The sequence below is a fragment of the Crocodylus porosus genome, unplaced genomic scaffold, assembly GCF_001723895.1.
Source record: "Crocodylus porosus isolate Cpor-Errol unplaced genomic scaffold, CroPor_comp1, whole genome shotgun sequence".
Taxonomy (NCBI): domain Eukaryota; kingdom Metazoa; phylum Chordata; order Crocodylia; family Crocodylidae; genus Crocodylus; species Crocodylus porosus.
This window is the reverse complement of record NW_017728909.1, coordinates 23,511,281-23,529,471: the sequence shown is the minus strand read 5'-3', so window position 1 is coordinate 23,529,471 and position 18,191 is coordinate 23,511,281.

Sequence of the window (18,191 nt, the reverse complement as noted above, 5' to 3'; positions counted from 1 at the left end):
AATCTGTCTGTGAGAGAACAATGGTTGCATAGTGTCAAAAGAGTCAATAACATTTTATTAAATAAAAAGAAAGGGAATTCCAGCCATTCAAAGCTGAAGAGGCCATTAAATGCTTATTCCATTTTAGCAAAAACAGAATAGAAATTGATTTGGTTACAGGTTAAAAAAACAGGAGTGAAACTGCTAAACCACTGTAGTAAAGAATAAACAATACAATAACTATTCATCTTAATCTTTCTTCAAGAAAACAGTATTCTAGGGCTCAGAATAGTATTCAAAGAGATATATGTCAAGGTCATGTAATGATTACAGCTCATTTTTATATGGATTCATACCCACACCTAGTTGCAGATTGTAACAATGAATATGAAGACTGGGTTAAAACATCCCAAATCAAAATATTGTGCAAAGAAAGCATTGCAAATCGTGAAACGTTAAGAAACCACTTCACAATTGAATCATAAGGAAGGCTAAAGGTGAAAAGAAATAAAAAGAACAGCATTTAGAAAGTCTTGAGTTATACACAGCAAGGTCTATGATGCCAAAGTTAGTTTGCTTTAGAGTCTCTTTATCGCATTGTCAAAAGACAACAAGTTGTTCATCCTAGCAGAAAGGAAACTACAGAAAGGAAACTGTGAACGCAAGACTCTTAGTATTTGAGGATGCTGTTATAGCCATGATGGTTCCAGGCATATGAAAGAAGCAAAATTTATGTAGTGAGAACACCTAGGTGCCCTGCTCCTTTAAAGAGCTGAGACTGCTAGGGAGAGAGCCCTAGCATTGAGTGGGGAGCCCCAGCTGCTGGTTACCAGGACAGCCAGAACGAGTTAGTTGGCCCACACCTGCCAGTGGTCAGCTGACCAGAAGGGGCAGGGTCTGGCTCATATATAAACCCCAGGGCTGAGGCCAGGAAGGCAGTTCCCCACTAGCACCCAGAAGAGAAGGAGGCTCCAGGGCGGAAGTGCTCAGTAATGTTGCAACTGCTTGGCATGCTGCACCTAGGGCTAAGGGGGCTCTATGAGCTCCATGAGTATCTTTGCCTATTAGACACTTAGTGCCAGAGATGAAACCTGATCCTTTTAAAGGGTCAGGGCACACCCTGACCTTTTGTATTATGTTATAGCTCAGGTGCTTGTGTTTTGTTTGTTGTTGTATAAGACCGGTGGTTTGGGTGAGGGTATTTGGGGAAGGAGGAGACCTCACTGGGGGCCCACTGCAGCTTGGGGACCCCAGCGCCAGAGAGGGCACAGCATTCGGGGTGCACAGACCCCAGCACCAGAGAGATCATGGCATTTGGGGTGCACGATCCCAGCGCCAGAGAGGGCACAGCACTTTGCAGGGCTCTGGAGAGCCCAGGCACAAGTGAGGCTCAGAGCAAGCCAGGGCTGTGAAGACCCCAGGTGCCAGTGAGGCACAGAGTGTGGCAGGGCTGCGGAGAGCCCAGGAAGGGCAAGGGGGCCAAATTACAACAAGGCCTAGGCCGGTCAACGTCGGTACCATCTGCGAGGCTTGGGGCATGGTAAAGGGGCAGCTGGAGCCACGCATAGCCCATAAGGCTAGGGTGCCCTGAAACACCCATTATAATGTCTGTTTTGAAGTGGGACACACCAGGCATCTGGGAACCCACAGGATCCAGAGAATCAATCAAAACCATGTCCAAGAGGACTTAAAGGCAGCCTCCCTATTAATCACTCCATCAAAGACGTGGCAGGTGAGAATAGAGGGTGCCCATCGGGCCGACTTGGCATGGTAAAGGGGCCTCAGGGAGATCACGGCCATCCTTAAGAACCCCATCCTGTGACATGAGACAATATCTTTTATTGTATACCTGGGAGAGTTTTGACAAGCTTTTAGGTACAAAATGCCCTGTAGAGCGCTCTTCTGCATATTTATAAACATTTTTTTCCTGGTGTGGACCAATAAAAAAAGGAGACAGCACTTGAAAGTGCTATACAGAATTTATTTCTGTAACTAGAAATACACAAGCACAATTCATATCAGAACAACCGATTTGAAGCCAGGCCAGCTCTCCATGTGACACTTTACACACCGCATGGGGCCCAAGCAGCCAAACTGTTCCCAGTGCCAGCTCTCCATGTGCCAGCCTGCACACTGCGTGGGGCCTGAGCAGCCTCAAGCTGCTCCCAGGGCCTGAGCCCCAAGTACCAGCCTGAGCAATGCTGGGTTCAAGAAGGGATCCCATGGAGGCTCTTCCCTCTCCAATGTCCCTTGCTGTCTCTGCCCAGTGTGCTGAGCACACTGGGTTTTTATCTACACAGGAGGCCCTGCCCCTGAAGTCTGCCAGACCTGCAAAACATAGTCTTCAATTAGGTCCAGGGGCTCCTCCCAGCTGCTACCTGATTGGCAGAAATGTTCCACCAATCCAAAGTGACCTTCTCCAAGCTGGGCTTGCCGAGCAAAAGCAGCAAGCCCTTCACACATATGTATTGGGTAAAGAGTTGCACCTGCTCTAGTAAAGGCTCCCCAGGCAGAGGGAAGCACCCCGCCTGCTGTCCCTCCCCACCCCCCATCTCTCCCTGATATACTGCTTGGTGCAACACTGCACTCCGTGGCTCCTATGGCTGGACAGAGGCAGAACAGGGCTGCCACTGCCATGGGAAAGATTCCTGGGGCAATTCTGGCACCCCCTACTAGTCAGCACCTGGGGGTCATGCCCCACTTGCCCCGCTTCCCCCCACCCATAATTAAGCTACTTTGTGGTGTAATGTAGAGTCGAGTGAGTTAGCCATAGATGAACTTACACCGGTGCCAGAAGCAAAGAGCTCTGTACAGGATTATTTACAGTGTTGAGAAATACTCCTGTGCTGCAGTCAGTAGTATAGACACACTCATACATCTGTGTGACAACTTTTCTTCAGACGTTTACTCCTCAAAAATGGAAAGGCATTGTCTGTTTTCTTAAAACAATTCAAGTGGTCCCATCATTCTTAATTCAATTGTCTTCAGCCTGGCCAGAGTTTTATCCTGAATTGACTGTACAACCCCTCCATTCAAAGCCAATAGGCGACATGAGTACATATCAAAGGCTGGAATTTGAACTTAAATGTGTAGCCAAAATCAGATGGGTTTAGTTATTGTTAAAAAATATATGGTAATAATGGGAAAGGAACAAACAAACATAACAAAAAAAATCTGTGAAATATGATGTGGCAGCTCAGCAATCCGTGACCAAATGTGAGAACTGGGATGTAATCACTTCAAAGGCTCCAAATGTTCACACAAAAAAAATTGTACTTTTCTGACATTATTATTCAGGAAAAAAGTAGAAAAGACAGAATTACAGTGCTCTGCCTGGATGAAAAGATGGCATTTTCAAATGAAATCTTCAGTGGAAGATCATAAAAGCCAAGAAGAGTCATGCATGTTAAGACAGCTTCTCTAACCAGACTGAAGTTGTCACACACAGTTCAATGCACTTCTCTTACACTTATTAAGGAGGTCTGAATTACATATATTAAAAGCTCTAGTGACCTAAATCCATGGAAGTGCCTTTCAAATACAATGTGTACTTCCATGCCTCTGTAAGAGCATTCATTAAAAATCCATTTACTGATGTATGATCATGGACAAAACAGAGAGCTGCTTTTTCACATCAAGAATGGACAAAATCATATGCAGTAGGACATGCAACACAACACCTATTTGGTAGAATAGACATATTTCAGGTCTAATTATTAAATTATCACCTCAAGTGAATTGTATCATCAGGCTCTTGATGATTCTGGTTTCCTCCATACTTTGGAGACAGCCCTTTGGAGAAAGGTCATGCCAAATTGCAAAATAAATTCCAATTTTTTTGTAACGTGCTCTTGAAGCATCTTGGACACTGCTAAACAGAAATTGCAAGCTTCAGGGCTGTGAACGAAAAACTGTAGAAACTGTTGCAGCTTGTGAAGTGTTCACTGTACTAAGAAGTTCTCAGCTTTTGTAGGAATGGACAGAGGTCTCCAAAACTCTAACCTGGAACATTTGCCTCGTCTCTCCTAGCTCCTACTTAATTCAGTCCTTGACAAAGTTTGAAAAAACAAACACACTAACAATCCCATTATGAAACCTTTCTTTTGATTTCATAAGACCATGAATTCACCAGTGTTCTCATGAGACCTCCATTTAATATTTCTGTTGTTAAAAATATGCACAGGGAAAGACCAAAATTCTCAAGCCCCTTTGCATTAAAGGAAAGAAGGTATAAAGATTATTTATTTAATCTTTACCTTTCACCTGCCATCTTTACTTTTAAATCTGATAGCAGCTATCAAAATACTTTACGTACCATTTCCACTGTTTCAGTCCTCAGTATTCTGAGTTTTAGAACAAACCAAAAAGCAAAAAGCCCTTCACTTAACCATCACTTCTTCCAGAAGTGACAACACTTGCAGTGGGCAAAATGAGCCCTGCAACAGGCCTCCCTTCCCTCTTAAATGATTATTGGCTCCAAGCAGGCCTCTCCCACAGAGGGGCACATTACAGATGTGTGTGCTGTTAATTAATCTGCCCAAGTCATGTGAGCTACTGTTCCCCATCTGTACGTACAAAACTGCACAGCCCACAGCAAAGCATTCACACCACACTGCCCACTGAGAGACCTCCTAGGGATCAGTCTCATCTCACCTCCCTGGGTTGTGTCACCTTCGAGGCAGCACAAAGAAGCAGCTGGGTGTGGAAGGGCCAAAAGGCAGGAACAGCGGGATCGGTGCAAGAGTTCGCTGCCTGTAGCTCACGACAAGTGCCAGACATGCTGAGAAGGGAGAGGCCTCATACCCAGAGGTTCAACAGCATTTCCAGGCTCAAACTGTGGTACGCTGGGGAGTCAAACAGGAGGGGCTTCCTGTGGATCATTGGCAAGCACAGCAATCTCAGAGCCAGCCCTAATCATTAGCACAGGCATAACTCTGGTCTCCTTTCTAGCCAGCCCCTGATGGACCCCCTGGGTTCTTCCCTTCCTGCCTGCCAGTTAGGGCAGGAGTAGCAGGATGAGACTAATTGAGCCCACAGAAGCTTATTCACTCTTTCCTGGCCAGCACAGGTTTTGTCTAAGTCTTTACTCCTGGGAAATCAAGACACTGGCCTGTGTCCTTCACAGGCCAGTGCAGAGCATTAATCTGCCCGATCCCCCCAGGTATCAGGGGTATGTTTACACCACGGCAACTGCACGTCCCAGCTGTGATACTGTAAGCAGGCACCATCCATCAGTCCCCCTTACACCTAAGGATCCTGGACATACACTAATGGAGATGTTATAGAGACACCCCCCAGTGTCACCCTTAAGCCCTCAGTCTCCAGTGCACTTGAAAGCAGGGCACTTGCTGGGCATTACCAGGGAAAAGGCAAGCAGGATGTGCTCAGGAGCATTCCTCTCAGGACTTGCCATTACCCTAGTGTAGACATACCCAGGGAGAGTGAAATCGTTCTTCTGGAGGCAGCTTTCTCAATGTACAGTGTCATTATCAACCAGCTAATAAACAGAGGAAGGTCCATATGACTGGTGTACAATCATTCCTACCTCCTATGCAGGAAATACCCAGTAACAGAGTGGGAAACAGGACACCTTCCAGCTTATGGATAACATCACCCAGGAGGTAGCAAGTCTACAGACAACTCCAAAAATAGCTTTCTTCAGGGTCTCTGTATCAAACACTGAAGCTAGGACACCCTTTTTTTCTCCCCTCACTCTTCCTGCCATTACTGCAGTAATTTAACTCGTATCATACTAATTATTTATCTTCCTTGATTTCTGAACCTCCCTGCCCACCTTCAGTGACTGGAATGATTAGTGTTGCCAACTCTCCCGAGCATAAGGTGAGTTCAGTCCCTACTGCAGGATCTTTCACTGAATGAGCTTTAAGCATCTCCCAGAACCCACAAATTCTAATAAATTAATAACACCCTCACTCCAAGTAATTATGTACACACATGTACACAACAAGCTCCCTAATCAACTTTGCTTCCCAAACCTCACATCTGCCCCTTTCCCCTTGGCATGATAACCAGCCAGTTGTTGAATAATACGTTTTTAGTTCTGAAACAGCTACACAGCCTCCCCCTTCCCCCCCAGCTTAGAGGCTATGGACAGCAAAGGTTCATATGCTTTACTTCCCTGCATTCAGCCAGCAGCAGGATTGCATAGCTGAAAGGTAGCCAACTGATGGATTTTGCATGGCAGAGGAGTTGCCAGAATCTTGTTCTGCCCTGGTCTCCCATGCCCCAAAATTCCTCTTGAATCCTGTGGGAAAGCTGGGAAGGAATCTGTCCCCAATTCTGACCATCTGCCCTTCCTTAGGAGGTGGAAAGGAGGAGATGGCAACCAGTCAGAGAAGGTTTTCCACTGGGCAGGGCTTGGGGGGCAAATCACCTGAGGGTAGAGCTTCTGACATCCCGCCCAGATGGGCTTTTTCAGGACACAGAATTGTAGTGGGGGGAGCTGCCAACACTGCATCCCATTCCCCTGGCATATCTCTCAAGCATATCCACATCTCCTAGAACAGGGAACTCTGCTCACTTCGCGCACACACTCGCTCTCTCTCTCTCCTTCCATTCTTCAGCTTTTACATAGGCTGAGAAGTATCAGGTCCAGTCCAGATAGTATTATCTCCCAGGCTGAGAAGTATTAGGTCCAGTCTCACTTCTCTGGGTCTTTCTGAAAAGTTCCTATGTCTAGACAACTATCCATTTACCATAAGTCTCAGGGAAACACCTAAACACCTAGCCTTTTGCCTTAAATTACTGTAGATTGGAGTGGGGTCCACCTAGGGTTGTTGGGCACTGTGTAACCCAGATCCACATTGAATGAAGCACCTAGCTGAGGATGCTACAATACCTAAAATCTAGGCATCTCAACCTAGAAGAGCAATCCAGTTTGGCCAGGTTGAGACACCTACAAACCCCATGCAGTCAATGGGGAAGCTTGAATGATTCTGAGAAGTTATCCGTTTTGACCTAATATAGGCACTTGTATGATCTATATAGAGAACAGGAAGACAAGTGTTTCTAAAGAGTACCTCAAAAACTCTGGAAGGATCTAAACATGGTCAACAGAAAGTGTTCTCACTCTTCTCCACAACTTAGATGCCAACTCAGGCTGCACATCAGGTATCTCCATTCACTAGGCACCTTCCTGACAAATAATGGTGGTACCCTCTTGCCCAATAGCCTAGTGGTTAAAGCACTCACTTAGTAAGTAGGAAACCTGGGTTCTAGGCCTCTCTAAACCTGATGGGGTTTGTACCCACATCTCTCACTTCCCAAGAGAAAGACCTCACTCCAGTGCCCCTCTTTCTGGGCAAGTACTCCAACTACAAGACTATTGGACAAAAGGAGGGTAATTCTTCCTCCAGCACTGGTCATTAACTGACCATTACACAGGCAGCACAGAAGTCAGTGCAAAGTGTTCCAAGCACTTTGGACTGTGCCTCTCCCAGGACTTGGGCAAAGTCTCTAATGAACTGAGATTGCTTAAGGTAGGTCCCAGGAACCAAAAGGTGCACTTCTGGGCCCTTACAGGAGCCAAAATGGAGGCACCTGGGGCTCTTTGAGATTCAAATTGTAGGCAACAAGTGAATGTAGACATATAGCATGGTTTTAGGCTTCCAGGGCAAGGATGTGCCCATATCCTTCAAGATGAAACTGGATCACACCCTGTGCCTCTAATGTCTGGGAAGCTCATCCAGTGAGGCTGAGTGGAGTATTGTTAAGCTTTTCTTGTTATTCACACCCAGGTGAATCTTGAAACACAATAAAGCATCTTATTGCATCTTTGGCAAAGAGTGATCACTGAAAGTCCAGGGTCCAGGAGTAAAATAAGAAAAAGGAAAAGTAAAAAAAGATTACCCTGAGCAGAAGAATGAGGCAATTGAATGCCCCATGATACTGGAAACTCTCTGGAAATGTGGAAGGTTTAAACAGCACTTCCTTCTGTACTTGTGAGTAGTGGCTGCCAACAAAAAGACAGGGAGTCAGAAAGTAGCTTTATTTCTAGCAATAGCTGGTTCTGAAATACTTTGAGATCCAAATACTACTATTTGGATCTCAAAGAACCCCAGGTGCCTCCATTTTGGCTTCTGTATGTGCCCAGAAGTGCACTATTTGGAAAGCATAGGTTCCTAGGACCTACCTTAAGTGATACTTGGTGTTTTTATTAGTCGTCAATTAGCTAAGGCAGAGAAGGCTAACAATAAAATGGTATGAAATAAATATGTAACCCAGGTGCACCCAACTATGCGCTCCCCCTCCAAATAGAAGAGATAGATAACTAGTCAGAAGCGCTGTGACAGGGATCTGTAAAATACTGGCCAGTTCCCTCTATTCCCTATAGAGTCAGGCCAGGACCAGGAATAGCTTAACTATATACAAATGTAATACAGGGAATCTTAAAAGATAGCTATCAATACAACTTATACAGATATTTACAGATTTATAAAAAAGTATTGGTAAATATGTGCAACAACAGGTAAATATAGCTAGACAGATAAACACAGGTGTCAACAGATACATTCAGGCAAGAGCAGTAACAACAATTAGATACAAATAAATCTCAACTTGCCGACATAACACAGACCACACTGAAGGATAACAAAATTCTAATATGATAAAAGCCTAAGTCTATCTGTCTGTCTGTAATGCTTTAGTCGCACTCTGATTGGCTGACAGAAACAGCCAATCAGAGTGCTCCAAGCGTGGGGGAGCGCCACCATGATTCCAAAGCTTCCCTGAGGACTGCACAGAGGGTGTAAGAGGGTGCACCTCACCCCCTGCAAGAGGCAGAGGCGGCAGCAGCGTTAGGTGGTGGCACTCCATCCCAGTCCCCTCCCCAGTCATTCTTGATGGGCAATTGGCTAGTAAGTCTCTCTCTTGATATAGATATATATATCTGGCTCTCCCTGCTCCCAGAGCCAGGCTCCAGTGGTGGCTCCTCTAGTGGCATGTTCAGGAGTCTGGGGCTATTGTCCACTGGAGCAGCTCTCCCCAGCTTCTCAGCTCCACTCTTCTTAAATCCCTCACCGCGTGTTTCGTGCATTGGGCACACAGTGCCTTTTATTCACTCTGGAGGCTCTGTCTCCAAAGGCTTGCCAGACCTGCAGAATGCAGGCTTCAATCAGAGCTTCAATCAGGCTCTTTGCCTCTGCTCTGTGTGAGGGGTAGGGCCAGCCCCACCCAGCCCTTACCTGATTGGTGGATGGGCTCCACCAATCAAAAAGAAGATTTTCTGAGCCCATTTCAAGCCAGGCTGCACTGGTAAGTCCCCCATAAATACAAGAAGCATTGCATTCCACAGAAAAAGACTAAGCAAAGGAGAGAGAAGCTTTTAAACACAGAGTACACAAAGACAATTCAACTATGAAAGAGTTTGTGATTGATCTAAAGCTCAAGAGCCAGTCTTCAATTCTGAGACACTGATGCCTGATAAGAGATTGTGACTGCAATCTACAATAAAAGAGTCAGACAGAAACTATAGAAAATATGTAGAAATAACCCTTGACAGCATTTGGAATTTGCCAGGCAATATTCCTAGTCTGGGTTGTTTGTGGAGAGTAGATAGTGTTCGGATACTGTGGATATGATACAGATTCCAAAATACTATAAGAATTCAGATCAGAGACAGAAAAGTACATGAAGCTCATCGTTCAACAAAAGCAACACACAAAATTGCAAATGCTGTAGCAACAACACAAGTCAAAACAATGTCCCACATGTGGGAAAGGATGAAAGCAGCACAACAAATCACATCGCTTTGCAAGTGTAGCAGGCTCACCTTTCAGAGCTTGGGTTGTTGAATCCCAGCCTTGAGATCCTGCTGTTTTGATTGGTGAAGCCCATCCACCAATCAGGAGGCAGCAGGAGAAATAAAGTTACGCCTCTTTCCTGAGGGGACGGGGAGAAGAGCTCCCCTGGACCTGATTGAAGACTGTAAACTGTCAGGTCCAGAAGACTTCAGGGGGAGTCCTGGAGCACATAAAAGGAGCTACATGCCCAGCATGATGGTCAGATGCAGTGAGGGACTCAAAAAAAGCAGAGCGAAGAAAAGCTGGGGAGCTCTCCCCCAGCAGGCAATAGGCCCAAGGTTCCTGAAGCTGCCACTGGAGGAGCAGCCTTGGGAGCAGTGTGAGACCACTCAGGCTGTTGACAGTGCACAGGCACAGTGCACGGAGACCTGTCCCTGGGAGCAATGTGAGACTGCTCGGGCCCATCATGGTGTGTGCTTCAGTGCACAGAGCCCAGGCTTTGGGAGCCACAAGTGACAGCTTGAGCCTGCAACCCCAGAAGGGCCAGCAGGCCACACAGTGCATGGGGCAGTGCACGGAGTAAAGGCCTTGTGGTAGCAGTGAGGCGGCTCAGGCCCCATCTCCCAGCAAGCGGCCAAGTCCCACGGTGAGCAGGGCAGCACACGAGCCCAAACCTTGGAAGCCAGGGAGCAGCAGAGGCTGCTTGGGTTACCCACCCAGTGAGAGGACAGCCAGCCAAAGCCTGAATGGTCTGGTCTGTGCTAAGAGAGCCCTCAGTGCCGAGCCAGGGCACAGGGAAATGGCAATGCTGTAGCATGAGGCCCAGCAGCAGTGCTGCAGCAGCTGAGAGGAGTTGAGCCCTCAGTGCCCAGAGTGGGGCACAGGGTGGGGAGGAGCCCAGTGGCACAGTAGAGGCCTGGAGAGACTCCAGCAGAAGAGACCCCATCAAGCTGCGTCCTGACCACTGCTGCCTGAGGGAGCATGAGTCATTGGGCCCTTGGGTCCCACAGGGGAAAGACATTTGGGGTGGGCAAACCTAGAGAAGGGGCTGGGTGAGCAGTCCCCCGCCTAGTCATGGCCCTAAGAGGAGGGGCCCCTGGTGCTTCCTGGACACCACCAAGGGACCCCATTGGAAGAAGGAGATTATCTCTTGCCATGGGTCAGGGACTGTATTAAGGAATAGTTGTTATTAAGATTGTTCATGTTTGTGCCTTATATTTTGTAATTGAAATGTTGTACATAGTGTTATTTAGGGTTTGACCTTGGTTACTGGTTAGTGTTCATTGTGTAAATATATGTATATGATGTTTAGTTTTATGTATATTATAACTTAATAAATTGTATATTGTTAAGAACTTTGGACTTGGGCTAACTCTATAGAGGAAAGAGGGATCTGCTTGAAATTCTGGCATCCCTCTCACAACACCCCCTCCTGCCTAGCCATCCCATTCACTTGAGAATAGGGCACACCCTTGGGTGTACCCAGGTTACACAAGAGTTTGCAAGCACCAGGATCATGCATGGAACAGACTAAGAGAATGACAGTGGCCTTACTAGGTCAGATTAGTTCTTCACATGAGCATCATATGACACATCAATAAATACTGTGGCAATATCATCTGATATCAACTTCACTGGCCCAGCCACGTCATCCAGATGTCTGACACCAGACTCTCAAAGCAAGTTTTATTTTCTCAGTTCGATCATGGTGCGCACTCAAGAGGAGGGTAGAGAAAGCGCTTCAAGGATATCCTTAAGGCCAACTTGAAAAAATGTAACATTGACATCAATTCCTGGGAGACTATTGCCTAGGACCACCCAAATGGAGGCAAAGTCTGCTGCAAGGATTTTAGTAACTTAAAACCCTATGATGACAACAGGAGACAGAAAAGAGGAGCAGAAGAAACAGTGTGTCATGGACCAAATCAAAAATCCAGAGCCACTCACTCCACACAGAAACATGTGACCAAGTTGCAAAAGAGTCCATCAATTCCACATCAGCCTCATCAGCCATCTTTGGACTCACAGATAACACATTCATGGAAGACAATCATCCTTACCTGCAAGGGATTGCCAAAGATGATGACTGTGGCAGCAGAAGAGAAACTGGACTATCAACCTGGAAGCAAATGGGATGTTTAATAATTTTAAGTTGGATAATAGTGCACAAGCAAGTGTATTTCAAATAGAGTTATTAGCAATGAAAGCAAAGCCACAGGTTTTCAGTGGTAAAGGGACAAAGCACAGAGCTTTCTGTCATGACCTTATCCCTACTAAAGTTTTATATATATTAAATGTATGAGGAAATACACTGGGAAAAAATATTACAGTTTTAATAGTACCAACATGGGGTGTGAGAGAGAGATCTTTATGAATCATTTTTGTAGCTGAAAAATGAAATCTTTATTCTTGAGGGGAAAACACTAGCCAGGCCTCTGACAAAAGCCCAAGTCAGCCTACAGTCAGTTTCAGCTAACACTAACCTACTTTAAATATAGATATGTTTTATATATTTATAAAGCAATATAGACATGTTTTGTGCTAATGAAATAAGGCCAGTATCTCCAGACACAGTATCTAGATAATTTGATGAAAAGGACTATGGTGCAAAGTCAAGAGCTAAATAGTATGTGTCAGTCTGATTATGAAAAACCTTGCTCGTGTCAGATGGTAGACTGTGATTGACGCTTACTGCTGAGGAGAAGATCCTCCAAAAAGCAATTCAAGCTATTGTATAGGTTGGCTGGGAAAACATAATCCTAGCCCATGTTATCAGTTTAAGGAAGAGCTCTCAATCATAGATAGAAATTTATTTAAAGGCCCCAGGATCATTTGGGAACTGAAATATTGAAAGCCTGTTCCACAGCAAGAAGTATTATCAACAGAAGCTGACTTTTGTTGACACAAGTTTGTGTCCCCACTCAAATTTGATGTACTTCTCCAAAATTCAGATTTCCTGTCACCCAAGGACACCCACATACTAAACCAAAATGAACCCCAGCACATAGTGTTGCTGTGGGCATAATGCCAGGATAATCAAGTGTACAACTTGGACACAGATGGTTGGGACTTGACTCTAGAGGATCATGACCCAGACGTCTAGAACAAACAAAAGGGGTTCCAGTCAGAGTCAGGGGATCAGAAGTGGGTAGGTCAGGAGATCACAGTCTCTGAGAAACCAAAATATAGGCAGTCACCTTTGGTAGAACCATGAAGTTGGTGGGGGGGAGGCAGAAGACGGGGAGGAAATCTAATAACAATCTCATTGTGCAAAAAGGATTACTTTTGATTTTGATGCTAGGTGGAGGGGTAATCTTTATTCTTTCTGGACATAGACAGAAGTGACAGTTTTCACCTGATCTGGCCGCAGAAAGCAGACTGCAGCTGTGCCCAAACAGAAGTGCATGGATGCAGACCACTTTAAAAGGGCCTGATCCTGTGAAAATCTGAACCTTCATTACATGAAGGTTCAGATGAACACTCCCCAAAACAAAGCGCATTCTGCAACTTGCATCTGTGGAGCTCCCAGCCTGTCAGTTTTCAGAATGGGAAGGGGGAAAAGAAGCAGAGGGAGTTCAGTCTGGGATTTTTTCAGCCCCCACTAGAGGGTGGGGTGGGTGGATTGGAGCGCCCCTGAGGTGGGGGTGCTTCAGTCCACCCACCTCACCCCCCAGAGCCAGATGGGGAACCCAAGAATGAGCTCCCTCTGCAATCTTTCCCCACTCCCATTCTGACAAAAGCATCCGGGCTGGGAGGAGTGAGTAGCATTGCTACAGAGACCAGGCTGCAGGCTTACAGCAAGCAGCTGCAATCGCAGCTCCCGAAACCCAACAGCAAAATTCTGTTGGGTCCAGGGGATCATTGCAATTCAGATCACTTCCTTCAAAGTGCTATGAGGTGCAAGGGAGAGCTGCTCTTCTGTTTGCACCCTCTATGGTATCTCGCCCTGTACATAGATGCCCCTTTTATCCTCAGGTGCAACCTCAACAACATTTTCCTACACAGTCTCTCATCCACTAAGCTGATCTCCACTGTATCAGTGCTGTAAAGAGCTGAGCAGCAAGCAGGTCAGGGTACCCAAGCTGCCTGCAGCATCTGCCTTTTCTGAGCCTTTTCACCATCAGGAGCAATGTGTCAGCCATCGCCAATACTGCTGGTAATATGTTTAGCAAATGTGTTGCATTGTTACTGTATTCATACTTGGGGATCCCTTCCCACAGGTTCTCTTGACTTACAACTATAAGATTTCAAGAGCACCATGCAACCTGCTCTGCCTGAGGCTGCAAGGCAGTCCCAAAATTAGTCAGCTTCTCTGAGTGTTCCCAAAAGATCTTTATGGGAAAACTGTGGAGGAGTTCTCATGCTTCTTTTTTCAATAGCAACCACCTCAGCTTAAGTGACCTCCAGACATGCAATCTCTGAAAACCTGAAAGACTTGTATAAATGAGCAAGTGCTCATGGAGCTTCTTTGCTTCACAGAGGCTAGTGTCCAAAAAGCTACAGATTGGAGGGCCCTTGTGCTAGACAGATTGTAGAGGGACAGGTGTGAAAGCACAGTGGGTTTCACAAGACACAGACACAGAGATGCAAAAGGACTTCATCAGCTTCCTTAGGCAAAAAACAAATGCTACCTACAAATATGGAGTAAAACACCCAAAGCCTCTCAAATGGTCCTTGTACCACATGAAAACTTTAATATTCACAGAGCTATGCACCACTCCTGAGAAAAGGTATACACACAGCAGCCAACGTTCTTGCTCAGTCTACCCCATACCTGTGACTTTAAATACAGAAGCCTTTAATACAAGTACCACAAGTAACTGTCACTTTTATAAGGGACAACTACCCTTTCCATAAGGGGTGCTGCTCCTTTCTTTATTTGCACTGGATGATTCAATGTTATTCCTTGTCTTCATTCACATGTTAGATTCAGAATGATACATACCGCAGCACTGCTCAGCCCTTCCTCCCAAGGAATTTATAATAGTTACTTGAATTTTTTTAAGTTCAATACTCAAACCACATACACAATAAAAGTACACCACTGAAGTGATCTTTTAAGGCCTCCCTCAGTCAAACAGCTCTTCCGTGGGCTCTAATTACTGTCCTGGCTTTTCAAAATCAGCAATTTATCCACTTTCCCCTGCTACCCTGCTGGTAAAGTTCAACTGGCAAATAATATGCCAGAATACCAGTCAGACTACTTGCCTGGCAGAGACCAGCCTAGTCATGAGGCAGTACCAATGAACTATAAGTCTAGCAAAATTCAAAGCACTTCTGCGATTATCCTGTCCATGTTCAGAGGTCCAATGTACAACTTCATGAACACTGAAAATGAAGAGTGAGCCAGATTCCCAGAAATACTACTGGACTCTCAAGCAAATCAACATGAATCAACTATCTGGAAAAGTGCTGTGTTCTTGAAGATGCAAGACTCATGTACTTTCGCAAACCAACCAACCTTAATGTCAATGAAATATCCCTCATCATCCACTACAGCATATAAAACCATGGAAAAGTAAAATTTTCCATATGTACTTTAAGACAAATTGGGGGTAGCCAGAATTAGGATTCGTACTGTATGCATTGCCCCACCACAGTGGATGAAAGCCTTTCCCTCAAGATCCCCTACATTGGGGTGCTCAACACCCTGCCCACAGGCCAAATGCTGCCAGCCCTCTTCTGCTGACAAACTCCAAATCTCCATTCAACCAGATGAGGGATGGGCCATACCTCCTTCCCCCACATGGGGCTGGATCAGGGCCAAGCCATGCCCCTTTCTCCCTGCATGGCTAAATTGGGGTGGACCACACCTCCTTCTCCATGCACAGCTGGAACGGGGCTGAGCCCTGTAAATGGCTGCACTGGGGCCAGGCTGCCCCCGACTCCCCACACCCCCACCTCCTCATGGCTGGATCAGGCCCTTCTGCACCTGCCCTGTACATGGGGGTCGGCCCATCAGTTGATTCTGGCCCAGTGGACAAACTGGGGAGTGCCCATCTGGTCACAGGGCACAAAGGTTGAGTACCACTACTCTATATTCCCTGAACTAAGCTCAGAGTCATAATCCCATACACCAAAATACATTAATGGCCTTGAACACTTGGATGATGACAGTTCCCACTGGGTATTTTCCAACCTAAACAAACTGTTCACTGACCAGCAGCAGGCTGGGATTACAACTTTCCAAATTATGATTACTCACTTTTCCACTGTTCTCTCTGTGCTGGAGGGGTTGGTGGGACCAGCTTTGCACACAATTCCAGGAATGTGTTGTTCCTCATTCAAAATGTCTCCAGCAACCATTGATCACTTAGATTTCCATTATAGTGACTGCTCAGCAATTATTTATTTGGCCCAGAAGCACTACTGCATCATGTACAGCTGGTCAGAGAATGCCTACAACAGCCTGTGACTTTCATACTTTGTCAGCATCATCTGCTTCATCTTCTTGATAAGTCCTATATAATCTTCATTGCATCCCCAATTGCTGTTGTAAGAATCATTTAAGTTCCAAAAATATAAGGGTCACATGCCCCACATATAAAAACAGAAATAAGAACCCCACGGACCCTGTGCAGGATCCTAGCTGATGGTCAAGAGAAAAAACTGCAACAAATAATTGGATTTTTAAAAAAGGGTCAAACCTTTGGAATGAAGAAAAGGGAATTATGGTTCCTTGACCTGAAATACCCATAATTTCCTGGGCATTACATAATACCTGTGTTCATCTTAGATTAATATCCTTATTTATCTTAAATCAGGGCTGGCCAACCTGTGGCATGTGTACCACAAGTGGGGTGGGCAGCCTCTGTGTGTGGCACATTGTAGACTAGGAAAGGGGCAGGCAGCACAGTGGCAGGCAGGGCAAGAAGCAGAAAGCAGAGCAGCAGAGCAGGCAGGAGAAGGGGATTGGAGTGGCACTGAGGGAGGATGCAAGGCTAATTTGTGGCATGCCTGCCAAAAAAGATTGGTCTCTCCAAATTGGAGAGATTCCACTGGAGGGCAATGAAAATAGTTATGCTGAGGTACATGACTTACAAGGAAAAGCTGAGGGAAGTGGGCTTATTTAGTCTGGAGAAGAGAAGGCTGGGGGAGTGGATTTAATAGCAGCCTTTAATTACTTGAAGGGTGGTTCCAAAGAGGAAAGAGCTAGAGAAATGGTGAAATCTCCATCCTTGGAGGTATTTAAGGCCTGGCTCGACAAAGTCCTGGCTGGAATGATCTAGCTGGGGATGGTCCTGCTTAGAGCAGAGGGTTGGACTAGATGACCAACCCTAATTTTCTATGATTGTCAGTGGTGGCAGATGACAGAACTAGGAGCAAAGGTCATAAGTTGCAGTAGGGGAAGTTTAGGTTAGATATTAGGAAAAACTCTTTCACTAGGAAGTCAATAAAGCAATGGAGCAGGTTACCTAGGTGGTGGAATCTCCATCCTTGGAGGTTTTTAAGACTCAGCTAAACAAAGCCTTGATTGGGGTGATCTAGTTGAGGATGGTCCTGCTTAGAACAGAGGGTGGGAGTAGATGACCTCCCAAGGTCCCTTCCAACCCTAATTTTCTATGATTCTACCTCAGATAATCTTACTAGAAGAAATTACAACTACTGTAAATAGGCAATTGGGTGTATCAAATCTATTTTTCTAGGCACTGTATACCCGAGGCCTGCTGATATTTTTTCCAATGGAGAATTGAAAACAAGAATGCCTGATCTGTTAGAATCTGATATCAGAGTCACTGGGGACATGTAGAATAGAGAGGCAGATAAGAGAAAAGATGTTGGTATGATTAAATATCACTGGATCTGCCACTGCCCAGTGAAAATGATGTTCTGCCCTTTTACGATGGGAAACAATGAACACAAACAGCTGGGGCCAATAATTGTTATTCAGTCCTCCAAGATGGCTCTACATGGGTATCTGATGCAATTTCTGCCTTCAGGAAATCCTTCTCCCATGGTGTTCTCACCCTTTTTTTACACAGCAAAAGAAGGCTGTTATGAGGTTAAGTATCCCACCAAAGCTGGGATCACTGCTCAAGTTGTGGGGCTCTGATGTTAATATAAAAACCGTAAGAAATGGTGGTGGCAGCACTATGGAATTAAGCTAAATCTGAACAAACCCAAAAGATATTAACAGATTATTTGTAAAAACAGACAAAACCTCTTGGAGCCACAGAAATAACACATCTGAGCAGAACCTAATGTTTAAAGTCTGTGTGTTCCTTCTCAAGTTGTTCAGTCATTGAAAGGAATAAACAGAAACCTTGGTCGACGTTCAAGAACAACCTAAGAAGGTTTGCTGCCCCAATTTCTAAATGGAAGGGGCTCTTCCCTATGAAGGCTGATACAACAAAAGGCAGAATTTGCTTTTGTTCCAACACTCTGGTTCAGTTTGTCAAAGACAAAAAATTCAGAGAGGCAGGAGTGGTTGATGGACAAAGTCTGTTCGTG